This window comes from Lactuca serriola, chromosome 8 (genome assembly GCF_051521515.1).
Source record: "Lactuca serriola cultivar US96UC23 chromosome 8, Lser_US96UC23_V15, whole genome shotgun sequence".
Classification (NCBI taxonomy): Eukaryota; Viridiplantae; Streptophyta; class Magnoliopsida; order Asterales; family Asteraceae; genus Lactuca; species Lactuca serriola.
The window spans coordinates 166300516-166311561 of record NC_136415.1 but is presented as its reverse complement, the minus strand read 5'-3'; the positions used below and the strand labels follow the sequence as shown (position 1 = coordinate 166311561).

The 11046-nt window shown below is 36.7% G+C and overlaps 1 long non-coding RNA gene across 1 annotated transcript; it reads left to right on the top strand.

Annotated features, from left to right (window-relative positions):
• The first annotated feature begins 6515 nt into the window (after window positions 1-6515).
• LOC145070185 (uncharacterized) lies at window positions 6516-7464 on the top strand. Its single transcript, XR_013689857.1, has 2 exons — window positions 6516-6558; window positions 6694-7464. It is a non-coding gene; the product is annotated as an uncharacterized LOC145070185 (long non-coding RNA).
• Window positions 7465-11046: the final 3582 nt, after the last annotated feature.

The following is an 11046-nucleotide window of genomic DNA, read 5'->3' as shown; positions in this document are numbered from 1 at the left end:
ATGCAATCTAACATATTCTATTAATAGTTAGTCAGTATTAATGGAAGTCTGTAAAAGAACAAAGCAAGCAACATTCGGGCATCAAGCAACTTCTACTAGCACATAACCTAAACTGGCTATCCAAACCAACACGTGAACCCATACTAGCATGCAACCTCAAATGCTCTCTCTTCCTTCTAATACAGAAAAACTGGAATACTATAATTCTCGTCATAGAAAATGACATCATAAACCATCGGCCGATCACTCAACTCAGACTGCAAATCCTCAAACAACTCATCACATCCACTTCCTTTTTAGTCCTATTAATCAAACTAACACCTCACCAATCAAATCCTTCGAAGCCTAAAATCAACTTTCTCTGAAGGCTTGCTCCATTCAATCCTGACCGATAGGGCCCTTGGGCCCAATAATCACTACGCCCAGTCTCAGTATTAACAACCACAATCGGATAACTGCTAAAGATGGAAACACACTCTAGAATAAATCATGGCATGCAACCCATGTTATTTGCCCTCAACCTGCTACTTAGAACCCCTGGAATTCTCCTCGATTCGAGTATGGGTCCACTACTTTCAGTAGTATGGACTCAATACTACTTTCCACACCTATCCATACTTTCCTCGAGAATTGTTCCATATTTTCTAAGTAGCTACTCAACTCCACTATTGACCAATCCAATTCCACATACCCGCTCTTCAGCGAATACTCACCGCTAAACAACGCACTCATCGTATTGAAAATACTCCCTAGGCTCTCCTAAGATTCTCTTCACTCCTTTTTCCGCCATCAGCTACAAAAGGAAATCCCTTTAATACCTACTAACTACTTCTCGAATACAATTACATGCTACATGTACTAGATAATTCTTCGACTGCAACATACCACCCTACAACGGTCAGACTCAAATGAGAGCTACACAATAAAGCTAAATATGACCTTCTAAAATTATCAAATCCCTATAACATGCAACCTAACATATTCTATTAATAGTTTGTCGATATTAATGGAAGTCTCTAAAAGAACAAAGAAAGCAACATTCGGGCATCAAGCAACTTCTACCAGTACATAACCTAAACTGGCTATCCAAACTAACATGTGAACCCACACTAGCATGCAACCCTAACTGCTCTAACCACAACACAAAATGCACCATCGAACTCAGGCAATCCTACCTCACAACTCCTGAGATCACTAATCATAATCATGCAACACTACTAGTTCACATAACAGTCATAAAGGCATCTCTCCTAAGTAGGCGCACTAGCATGCTATACTGAGCAGATCCCTAGCCATAACTAGCATGCAATTTTATCAGCTCATAATAACAACCCATCACAACACATAATCAAGTAAAGGTATTTTGGGAAATCACCGTTCGGGCTCTAGGTGATTGTACACATTACTTCGGGCCTTCTATCAAAACTCTTTAATCTCCTTGGAAAATCGTGTGATGAAAAAATCATTTCTTTTGAAAAGTTATCAATTCCTCAGTTTGAGTCCAAATATAACTGAGGGTGTGTCCGAATCCCTCAAACCAAGGCTCTGATACCAAATTGTAACGTCACATATTTAAAAAAAAATCATTTTCAATTCACCAAACATTATTCATAAATCCAAGTCATCACAGAATTTTAAATCATTATTAAAACAATATCAGAGTATTGCAAAATCCACAATACATCATAAGTTAGCGAATGTGTACAATCCTGCCCCCGCCTTCCGGGAATCTACAAAAGTACCTGAAACACATTTAAATCTACATTGTAATTACGAAGCTTAGTGAGTTCCCCAAAATACCACATACACAAATAATTAGCTTCCCATGGCTAAATCTCGATATGGACCCTCCGATCATTTGTCTCAGTAAAGACCCTCCGGTCTCACGTCTCGGTATGGACCATCCGGTCATAACTCATTATATACACAAAATAATATAATAGCATAATTCCGAAAGACGGAATGCATATTAACACAAATCTCAATATAAGAAATTAAGACCCTCCAGTCAATAATACGAATAAGACCCTCCGGTCAATAACGCGAATAAGAACCTCCTGTCACACATAAATTACCACACAAGTAAGTATAGTGAGAAGACCACTACTAGAAAATAGGCCTTTAATGACGTGCAAACAATGACACGCGCTGATACACGACGCGCATTTGTACGTGCCCTAAAAAATAATGTTAGCTTTGCAAAATGTGAAGGATAGAGGGCGCGCATTTTTGCGTGCCCTGAAATTAATGTCCAAAAAAAAACACGAAAGGCACCTACCATAAAAAGCGCTTCGTGTAAAGATGTCGCTTTATATTTTTTTTAGGAAGGCGCGTTCTCGCTTTTTTTTAATCGGCGATGGTGGGAAATGAAATCCCAAAAAATTAAACACCCGCCTACTTCTCTCTTTCTACAATCCTCTAACAAAGAACCCGAATTCTATTCTAAAAAAGAACCCTAATTCTATTGTGAGGTTGTCAATCCTTTTAAAGCAACTCGTCTCCCTTCTCTTTGCAAGCCCTAAGCCGCCATCACCAACATCGAAACCCATCAGCTCTAAGCGGCCATGGATTCTATAAAGAGTGCTTGTCTCATATGTTTTTATCGGCGCCATCAGACACTACTCTTATCTATCCACTATGTCGCCAAGTCTCCAAATGCTTTCATCAGCGCCATTCGACGAAAAGAACTAGGGCTTTGAACCACTTCTCAATAAATTGTTCAGAGAGATCCAACAGCTCCTCTCACGCAAAACACCTTCGATTGAAGGTTATGTGACTCCTTACATCAACGTCATTCGATTGAAGCTATTTTAGCAGACACCGATCGCCTTCAATCCAAACTCCAATCAAAAATAGCATCTCGCATGTCTTCTCAGCTCTCCACTCCTCCATTTCGCTAGGGGGCTTGGTACCATCAATTTCAAATTGCACTTCATCTGAAGCTTGTTGATTTCTTTTGGATCCGAATTCAAATTCCGTGTTCTTCTTTGGCAATTTGGAGGTGGAATTCAGGTTGTATTACAGGAGAGTAGAGGAAGGGAAACAATATCCATTACTCTGTAGGAGATTAGCTAGCCTAAACGAAGAGTTCATTTCACATAAAAGTCCAACAGGTGGGTTCGATTTCATTTCTGGGAAGAGGATTGAACAAAAACTCATCGATTACAATCAAGAAGCAGAAAGATGTGGGGTAATTCCAATTCCAGTATCATTTCAACATCTGTCAACGATATCTAATTCTCTTCCACTTCATTTAATCTATTAACATGACTTCATTTAGGTTATGCATATGAAGAGGTAGCAGAAGTCTCACCTGGTCATCGATTCATTGCATACACCATGTATGACAAAGACAACAATTTCTTCAAATTATGTGTTAGAGATTTGAATTTTGGTTCTCTCTGTAGTAAGCCACAAGCTGATTGGGTCTGTAATGTGGCATGGGCTAAAGGGGGTCAAGGCATATCTGTATCATGAGTTTTTTTTTTCCTTCATATCAGTTGGCTCTAAAATGAGCTCTAAACCCTGTATTTTATTTGTTTGAGAAATGGTGATTTGATTGTTGTTCCAGTCCCAAGCTGCTTGTTTCAAGAAAGCGAGAGATGATCTATACAAGGTTAAAGCATGGGTTTTCTCTCCACAAGTCAAAGTTATTAAGTGTTAGTGGGTTGAGTTGAACATGGTCAAAATCCATAGAAAAGAACTCAAAAAAAAAGCTGATTTGGCTGCTGAAGAAGCTGACATTCGTGAGGAAGATGTGTTGAAGGAGAAAGATGCTTTTGAGGATCTTAAGAAGCTGGCAGCCAAGTCGCTGACTGAGACAGTTAATCAGTTGATTGACACTGTTAATCAGGTGAGAATCATATCTTTTTTTATTTATAATGCTTTAGAATTTGTTTGAGGGGTAAAATAGTAATTTTGTTTAATTTCGACTTTCATGTGAAGGAGGATGAAAATGCCGAACATGCGACCCGACCATCAAGAGTCACTGATGCGGTCAAACATCGGGCGACCCGGCCACAACAGATGACGTGAGGCATTGGATCGACTTCTTGAAACAAATAACTTCCCAGAGTTCACGGGCAGGGTTTTCCCCGCTCCATGTGAAGGTTCATGTGTGTTGGGTATAATTGAAAACCCGGTCTCCATCGACTGGTTAGTTTTCTTAAATTTATTTTTGAAAAAAAATACCCAAACATATGTTAATAAAATTAAAAATTATATGTTGTTTAGGGACAAAATCAGTCTGGTGCACCTCTTAAAGCTGCAGACAATGTTATTATCTCACAGCATCAGCATGCAGCAGCCTCTCAAATTCAGGCAAGAGAAACCGATATACATGTACTCTCTGAGCTTACTCGTGTAATCAGAATAAAAAATCTATAAATTTAGTTACACATGATGGCTTTATATATTGGTTTTAAGTCTATTTTACCATTTGCATTTAATTCTTTTTTCCCTTTTAAGGTTATGAAAGACGGTCAAGTTACACAATCAGAAAAGTCTGAGGAGCTCTTGATGGCAGGAACTGCATATGAAGAGCATGTGAATGCTCATAAAGATGTCATTACAGGTTTAGAGCCTTCTCTATCTGAAAATAAAAATGAAGTACTAAAACCAGTAACATTAAGAGGATTAATCATTAAGAACACTTCTAGGCAACAACAACTTATTGGCTAGCTGGAGTGCTGGGCAAAGACAACTCTTCTGTCATGGAGGAGTTTTACTCAGAAGAAACAAAATCCTAGTGCTGGATGAAGCCACTGTATCCATCGATTCAGACACAGATGCCACCCTACAGAAAATCATTTTAATATTATTGATTCAAGTGTAGTATTTATAATTTTTTGGTCCAAGTATAAATGTAATCTTTCATTTATGGTTTTTTAGGAATATAGGTATGGAGAACACCAGTTGAAATGGACATTGATGGATTTAAAACCTCAGTCTTTTATCTGGATACGGAAGGATTTGAAAGTATAGGGAAATCAAACGTTTATGATGACAGATGTTTGTCTTTTTCTTATTGTTTATAAATTATAAATTATAAATTATAAATTATAAATTATAAATTTATAATCAATGGATTTTCTTTTCTGATCCACATTTCTTCAGGATATTTGCTCTGGCAACGGTTTTAAGCTCAGTGCTTATCTACAATTTTCCTAAAACAGTTGGTTTCATCTTTAAAAACTTCTTTATTTATTTATTTATTAGTTTTTTCAAACAAGAAATGTAAGTCTGCTGCTATTTTTTTTAAATCTTTTTAGATACGTGAAGCTGATATATCCCGGTTGTCATTTGCAGTTGAGCTTGCTGAAGAGTTCTATGGAAGGTTGGTTTTCATTCAAATTTGAAAATGATGATCTTATTGTTAAAAACTTAAAATCATATATCATGACCAAAACTGATTTTCGTTTTCTGTTTTTTTTTTTTTTTTTTTTTTTTTGTGAATCTATAGAGTCAAGGTAACTTTTGAACAACTTGGATATTTTCTTGTTTATCTTACTAAAGATAGTAAGAGTGGTCAAATTTTTGGTTTGACTTTTTGAGATAATTACAGGGGCAAGATGTCGGCACATTTTGTCTCTGGTTTTAAATAAATTACAGCTTTGGTCCCCGAGTAGTGAGAGTAGTTGAAGTTTCATAAAGATTTTGGTCCATCTGACCTGTAAGTAAACAACGTAGCTGATAGATTTTTCAAAATGGCCATTTTACCCTTGGACCAAAACTGAAAAAAAAAATTCACAGGGGCAAAATTTGTAAATTTCTCTTATTTGGTCCCTATGGTGTGTGTGTGTGTGTGGGTCTATATATATATATTCAGTTTTCGTCATAATGAAAAGTTCAACAGGCAGACGGTTAACATAGATGACAAGTGGACCAAAATCATAAGGAAACTTGAAAATAAGTTTTTGGAACAAAAATCGCAAAAATCACGTTATGTTAGCTGTAATACCCATTTGGGAATTGGTATGCAATTATTTCTGCATAATTCTTTTTACAATTTGATATTTTTATTTGCATTTTCTCTTATACAATATTTTCTTTTTTTTATATATATAAATTCAGAACAAAGTCGGCGTGATGACTTGGAGTCTCTGGGCTATGTTTTCTTGTACTTTTTGAAAGGTATGTGCTTAAATATTTTAATTGAGTATGTTGTGAAATCTTAAAAAAATGAGTTTCTTGTTTTTTTGTTTTTTTTTTTTTTTTTTGCAGTCTCCCATGGCAGGTTCTAAAAGGTGCAACAAAGAAGCAAAAATATGACAAAATATGTGAAAAGAAAGTATCGATTCCTATTGAGGTATTTGTGAAACAATATACAAAATATAACTTTTTTTATAGGGATAGTTGGCTACTGCTAAAATAACATTCATATTTAAATTGTTTTAGTGGAGTATGAAAATCATTTTCAATTTGTTTAACATGTTTTATGCAAGAATCATCATGTGGAGTTTGCCACTTACTTCAAATATTGCAGATCTTTAACATTTGATCAAAAACCTAATTATGGATTCTTGAAGCGCCTTTTTCGTGACTTACTTACGCGAGAAGGTATATCCTTTATTCATATAATACAATATTATAGAAATTTAACCCCATTTATGCTGTAAAATTTGTATAACATTGTATTTGATATTTAACTCTTGATATTATTTTTTGATTAATATGATGTTCTACTTATTTCAGGATTAGATTTTGATTACGTATTTGATTAGGTAATCTTAAAGCATCATCAGTCAGAAAAGAATAAACCACATATGGTTAACCGCAACTGAGTCGCCTCTTCAAACTTTGAAGCTATCTTGGATCGAAGGTTAGGCATTTATTGCATTTGTAACCTTAGGGTGTCTGCAATAGAAATGTTTGAGGTATATTCACGGATGTTTTTTTCATAAAAAATTCAGACCATTGTTATGGTTGTCAATCTCAAACTCGTTCTTATTTAATAATATTGATCCCTGTTGCAAGAGAATTTTAATGTTTACGTACTCCATGATCATGGCTACCAATTTGGAGTCTTGTTACCATATATGTCAACTTACACATCCTCTTTTAAAAGCTTCTGGAGCTGGAAACATTGTTTTGATTTCATCTGTTGCAGGTCTTGTTCACGTTTCTGTTGGGTCTGTTTATAGTGTCACCAAAGGTATGGCTTGTTTGGCTCCATATTTTATATCTGATTTCATCTAGAAACAGGTAGCTGTTGTATCTATTCAGACTAGGCTTAGAGCAATGGTTCCAAGAGATGAGTTCAGAAGAAGAAGAAATAAGGCCGCAACTATAGTTCAGGTACTATGGATGAATTATGTTTGTAAAGCATTTAAGAAAATGATTAGAAACAAGGGTGAATTTGTACATATTAGTTAGCTACTTCCAGGTTGATCTTAAATAAGCAAAGGGGCAATGGATTGTATTTTTTGTATCTAATTTGTTTGTAAATTTTTGTTACAACTTCTATTGATTTGTTTTATCTTTCCATGGAACGATTATTTGTATGACATTAAATTTATGCAATGGATTCTATTTTTTTATATGATATTTTATTTTCTATTATGAAACATTAAATACAAATTTAATTTGAAAATAAGTAAATCTATAAATAATATTTTTTTTAAACATTTAAAATTATGATACGCAAAAATGTGTGTCGTCTATATTTATGACATGGCCTTTCTTGACAGTGGCTTTCTTCATACGCATTGCGTGTCATTAACACGTGCGTCGTAATTCGCGTGTCGTTTTCCTTTATGACAGGGCCTTCCTTGATACGTATTGCGTGTCGTAAACACGCGTCGTAATTGCGCGTCATCTCTCTTTATGACAGGGCCTTCCTTGACACGCATTTGCGCGTCGTCTGAGCCTTTTACGACACGCAATGAGCGTCGTAAAAGGCTGTTTTTCTAGTAGTGGACTCATCTCAATCGCTATGCGAATAATCCTACACTACCGCCACTGCTACAAACAGACTCCTAAGTTGAGCCAAGCAACCCAACACCATAATCAGTAACTAAATAAGGTTAAACCTCAGCACTAGGCCCAAAGATAGCCTAACTAACCATGCCTATTATTCGTCCAAATTCATTAGGCCCACAAAGGCCGAACAAGGAAAGCCCACAATGTAGTTCAAAGAGGAGTCTGAATCCAAAAGTAATTCCCTAGACCAAGACATCCAACTCTTAAAGCCCAAGACCCAAAACCAAAGCTTAAAATCCAAAAATGTCAAACGAGCCCAAAATGGCATTGGGCCATTTACGATGGGCATACCCACAGGTACGTCAGGCATATTAACAAATCCCTTAGTACGCGTGGCATACTATCATTTATGTTGGGTGTACGTGCGATTTATCCAAACTTGTTTCGTGACTTAATCCCTTAAGCACTTGGTCACAAAACCTCATGAAACCTTTGAAATAAGCTCTGAACTGATAAAGTTGGCAACTTTATCAGTTTACATGTGTTAATGAGGCCCAAACAAGCGAACTAATCCTTTAAGACCCATAAAAACCACCTTAACACATGCATGGTGCATCCGTAAACATCAAGCAAGCATCTGTATGAACTAATAACCTCACAGATACTAAGAGTAGCAACTCAATGGGACCATTAGGTACGTTGGGCGTACCTGGTCTACCCACGTGCCCCTTAGCTCGACACATGGGACTAATCTACCAACTTAATCCACCAAGGGCCAAACTTGCCAAAAATTTAAACTACCATAATGGTTGCCACTATGGCTAATTTGTGTCATTACCACTAATTTGTGCCATGACGGCTGTAACAACGACTTGGAACATAGTGGGGGTCCACTTATGGAGTTCGTGTTGGTGTGGTTGTCATTGTTTCGTCAGCATTTCGGTTACTTCTGCGTGGTGGCATTCTTCTTCCATATGGGTTAAAGATGGAATGATAATAAGTCCTCGATAATAGTTATAAATTGGGTAGTATCGTAATATAACGTCTCAACTTTTTGTTTGTTATGTGTTGCCTTTATTTTTACTTGTAAACATTTTGATAAGAAAAAATATAATTATTATCATAAATAAACAATTTCATAACAATTTGAACCTAATAGTAATACCCAATGAAATAAAATGCAAACAATTTCATTGATAACATTTCATAGTAGTACATAGCTTTTGAAAATTTGACCTTCATAGAGGTCTACAACACACCTAACAAAATAAAATGGGCAACATAACGACCCTTAGAATAGTGTAGTCACTTATTCACAGGGTCAGACCTACACACATGAAGGAGTAGCACCAACGCATACTCATAAAGCCTATTCTATAACAACAGTTGAGTAGCATAAGCACTACCCATGACGAGTGGCATCATGCGGCCCTCGAAGTGTGGCTATGAATGCTCACATATCCCTTGCTTCCTCTCTGGCCTCCACGGCTCAGGCAGTCGTAACCTCCTCCTAAAGACAGTCGATGATCATGCATGTCTGATCGTGATCTTCATCTAGACGACGAAACCAAGCGGAAGTGACCTTAGCAGTGGCACCAACATCTAGGATTTGGTTGGTGGATGCCCTAGCCTGCTCGTCAAGGCACACAATGCAGTGAATCATGACAGTTAAATCCCTGTCTATTGAACCTCGATTATGGAGGTCGTAGAACTCCCAACTCATGCCGTATGGAGGAAGTTGCCCCTGCTCGCGGATCCATCTATGCAAGTCCTCCGCCCAGTGAGGTATCGGACCCTGAAGTGGTACCTCTATCAGCAAAATATCGGGTCTATGAAAAGGAAATATCCTCTTATAAGGAGTGTGCATCCATAATGCGCCACCTGAATAGCGGTATACCTGGAAACTCGGCTCGGGTGCCGGATCGTGTAGATCGCAGACAGAAAAAGGTAGGATGTTGACTTCAAATTTTGCATCGAAGTCCTCCTCTATCTGGTCCTTTTCACTGTCCTCGTCGTCATCCTGACCCTCCTCCAGTTCCTCTTCTGCGGATGGTGCGTCTATCTCAATTTGCTCCTCAGTATCCTCCTCAATCCACCATCGTTCCCATTGTTGATGTCGATTGTGCAAGAACAGAGGTATAAGAGGCACATAAGGAAATTAGATGTATGGTTCTATAGTATCATAAAATATTCCTATAGTATTTTAAACTTTATGTTTGGTTCTAGAGTTCTTTTGTATGGGGTGTTGGGAAGTTTTAGACTAATTGTTCACCAAGACTATTCCTAAACACACGCGCAAATATACTGGGCCAGGCTATATTTATCCTAGATATGATTACATAACTACCTAGGTCTAATTGTAGCATTTAACTTATCTTTTACTTTTGTGTTGTTCTTGTTATGACACCGTTCTAGTATGTATGTATGTACTTATACTTTATATAAAAATATCATTATACTTTAAAAGTATACTTATACGAAATGCTTTAGTCAGAGAGTTTTAGTCCCATTGTATTTATAGTTGTATATCTTACATATTTTGATATACTTAGTTCATTATAATCAATGCTCTGATACCAATCTATCATACCCCCAAACCAGGATGGTGGAAACGTCTGTGGGTGGATGACTTTCATGAACTGTATCACAACATACTATATAATAGTGATCAAAGCAAACATAACCATCATAAATATAATTGAGAATATTACATTGTTTCTAAGTAATGTATGTTTCAAACCAATTACATAATGACGACAAAAATGAATAGAACTACGCCGAAACCCTTTTCATTTTTTTTGTTTTGTCATCTAAAATTACATTTCACCTATGTAACACCCATAAAAATTGAGCCAAATTAAAACATTTTAATTCATTGAAAACCCATTAAGTTCATACATCTTGTTTTCAAAATAGTTTAAACATGAGAGTATCCCCCATAACCATATTACATAAATCATAAAACATGAGGAGCGGTACGATCATGCCTTCGCCTTGCCACGATCTCTTGAAGTACCTGAAACAATACAAGGAACTGTAATCCCGAAAGCTTAGTGAGTTACCCCCAAAATACCAACCACACATAAACATACTCATAACATATCACAAATAGAACAAGCATGCATA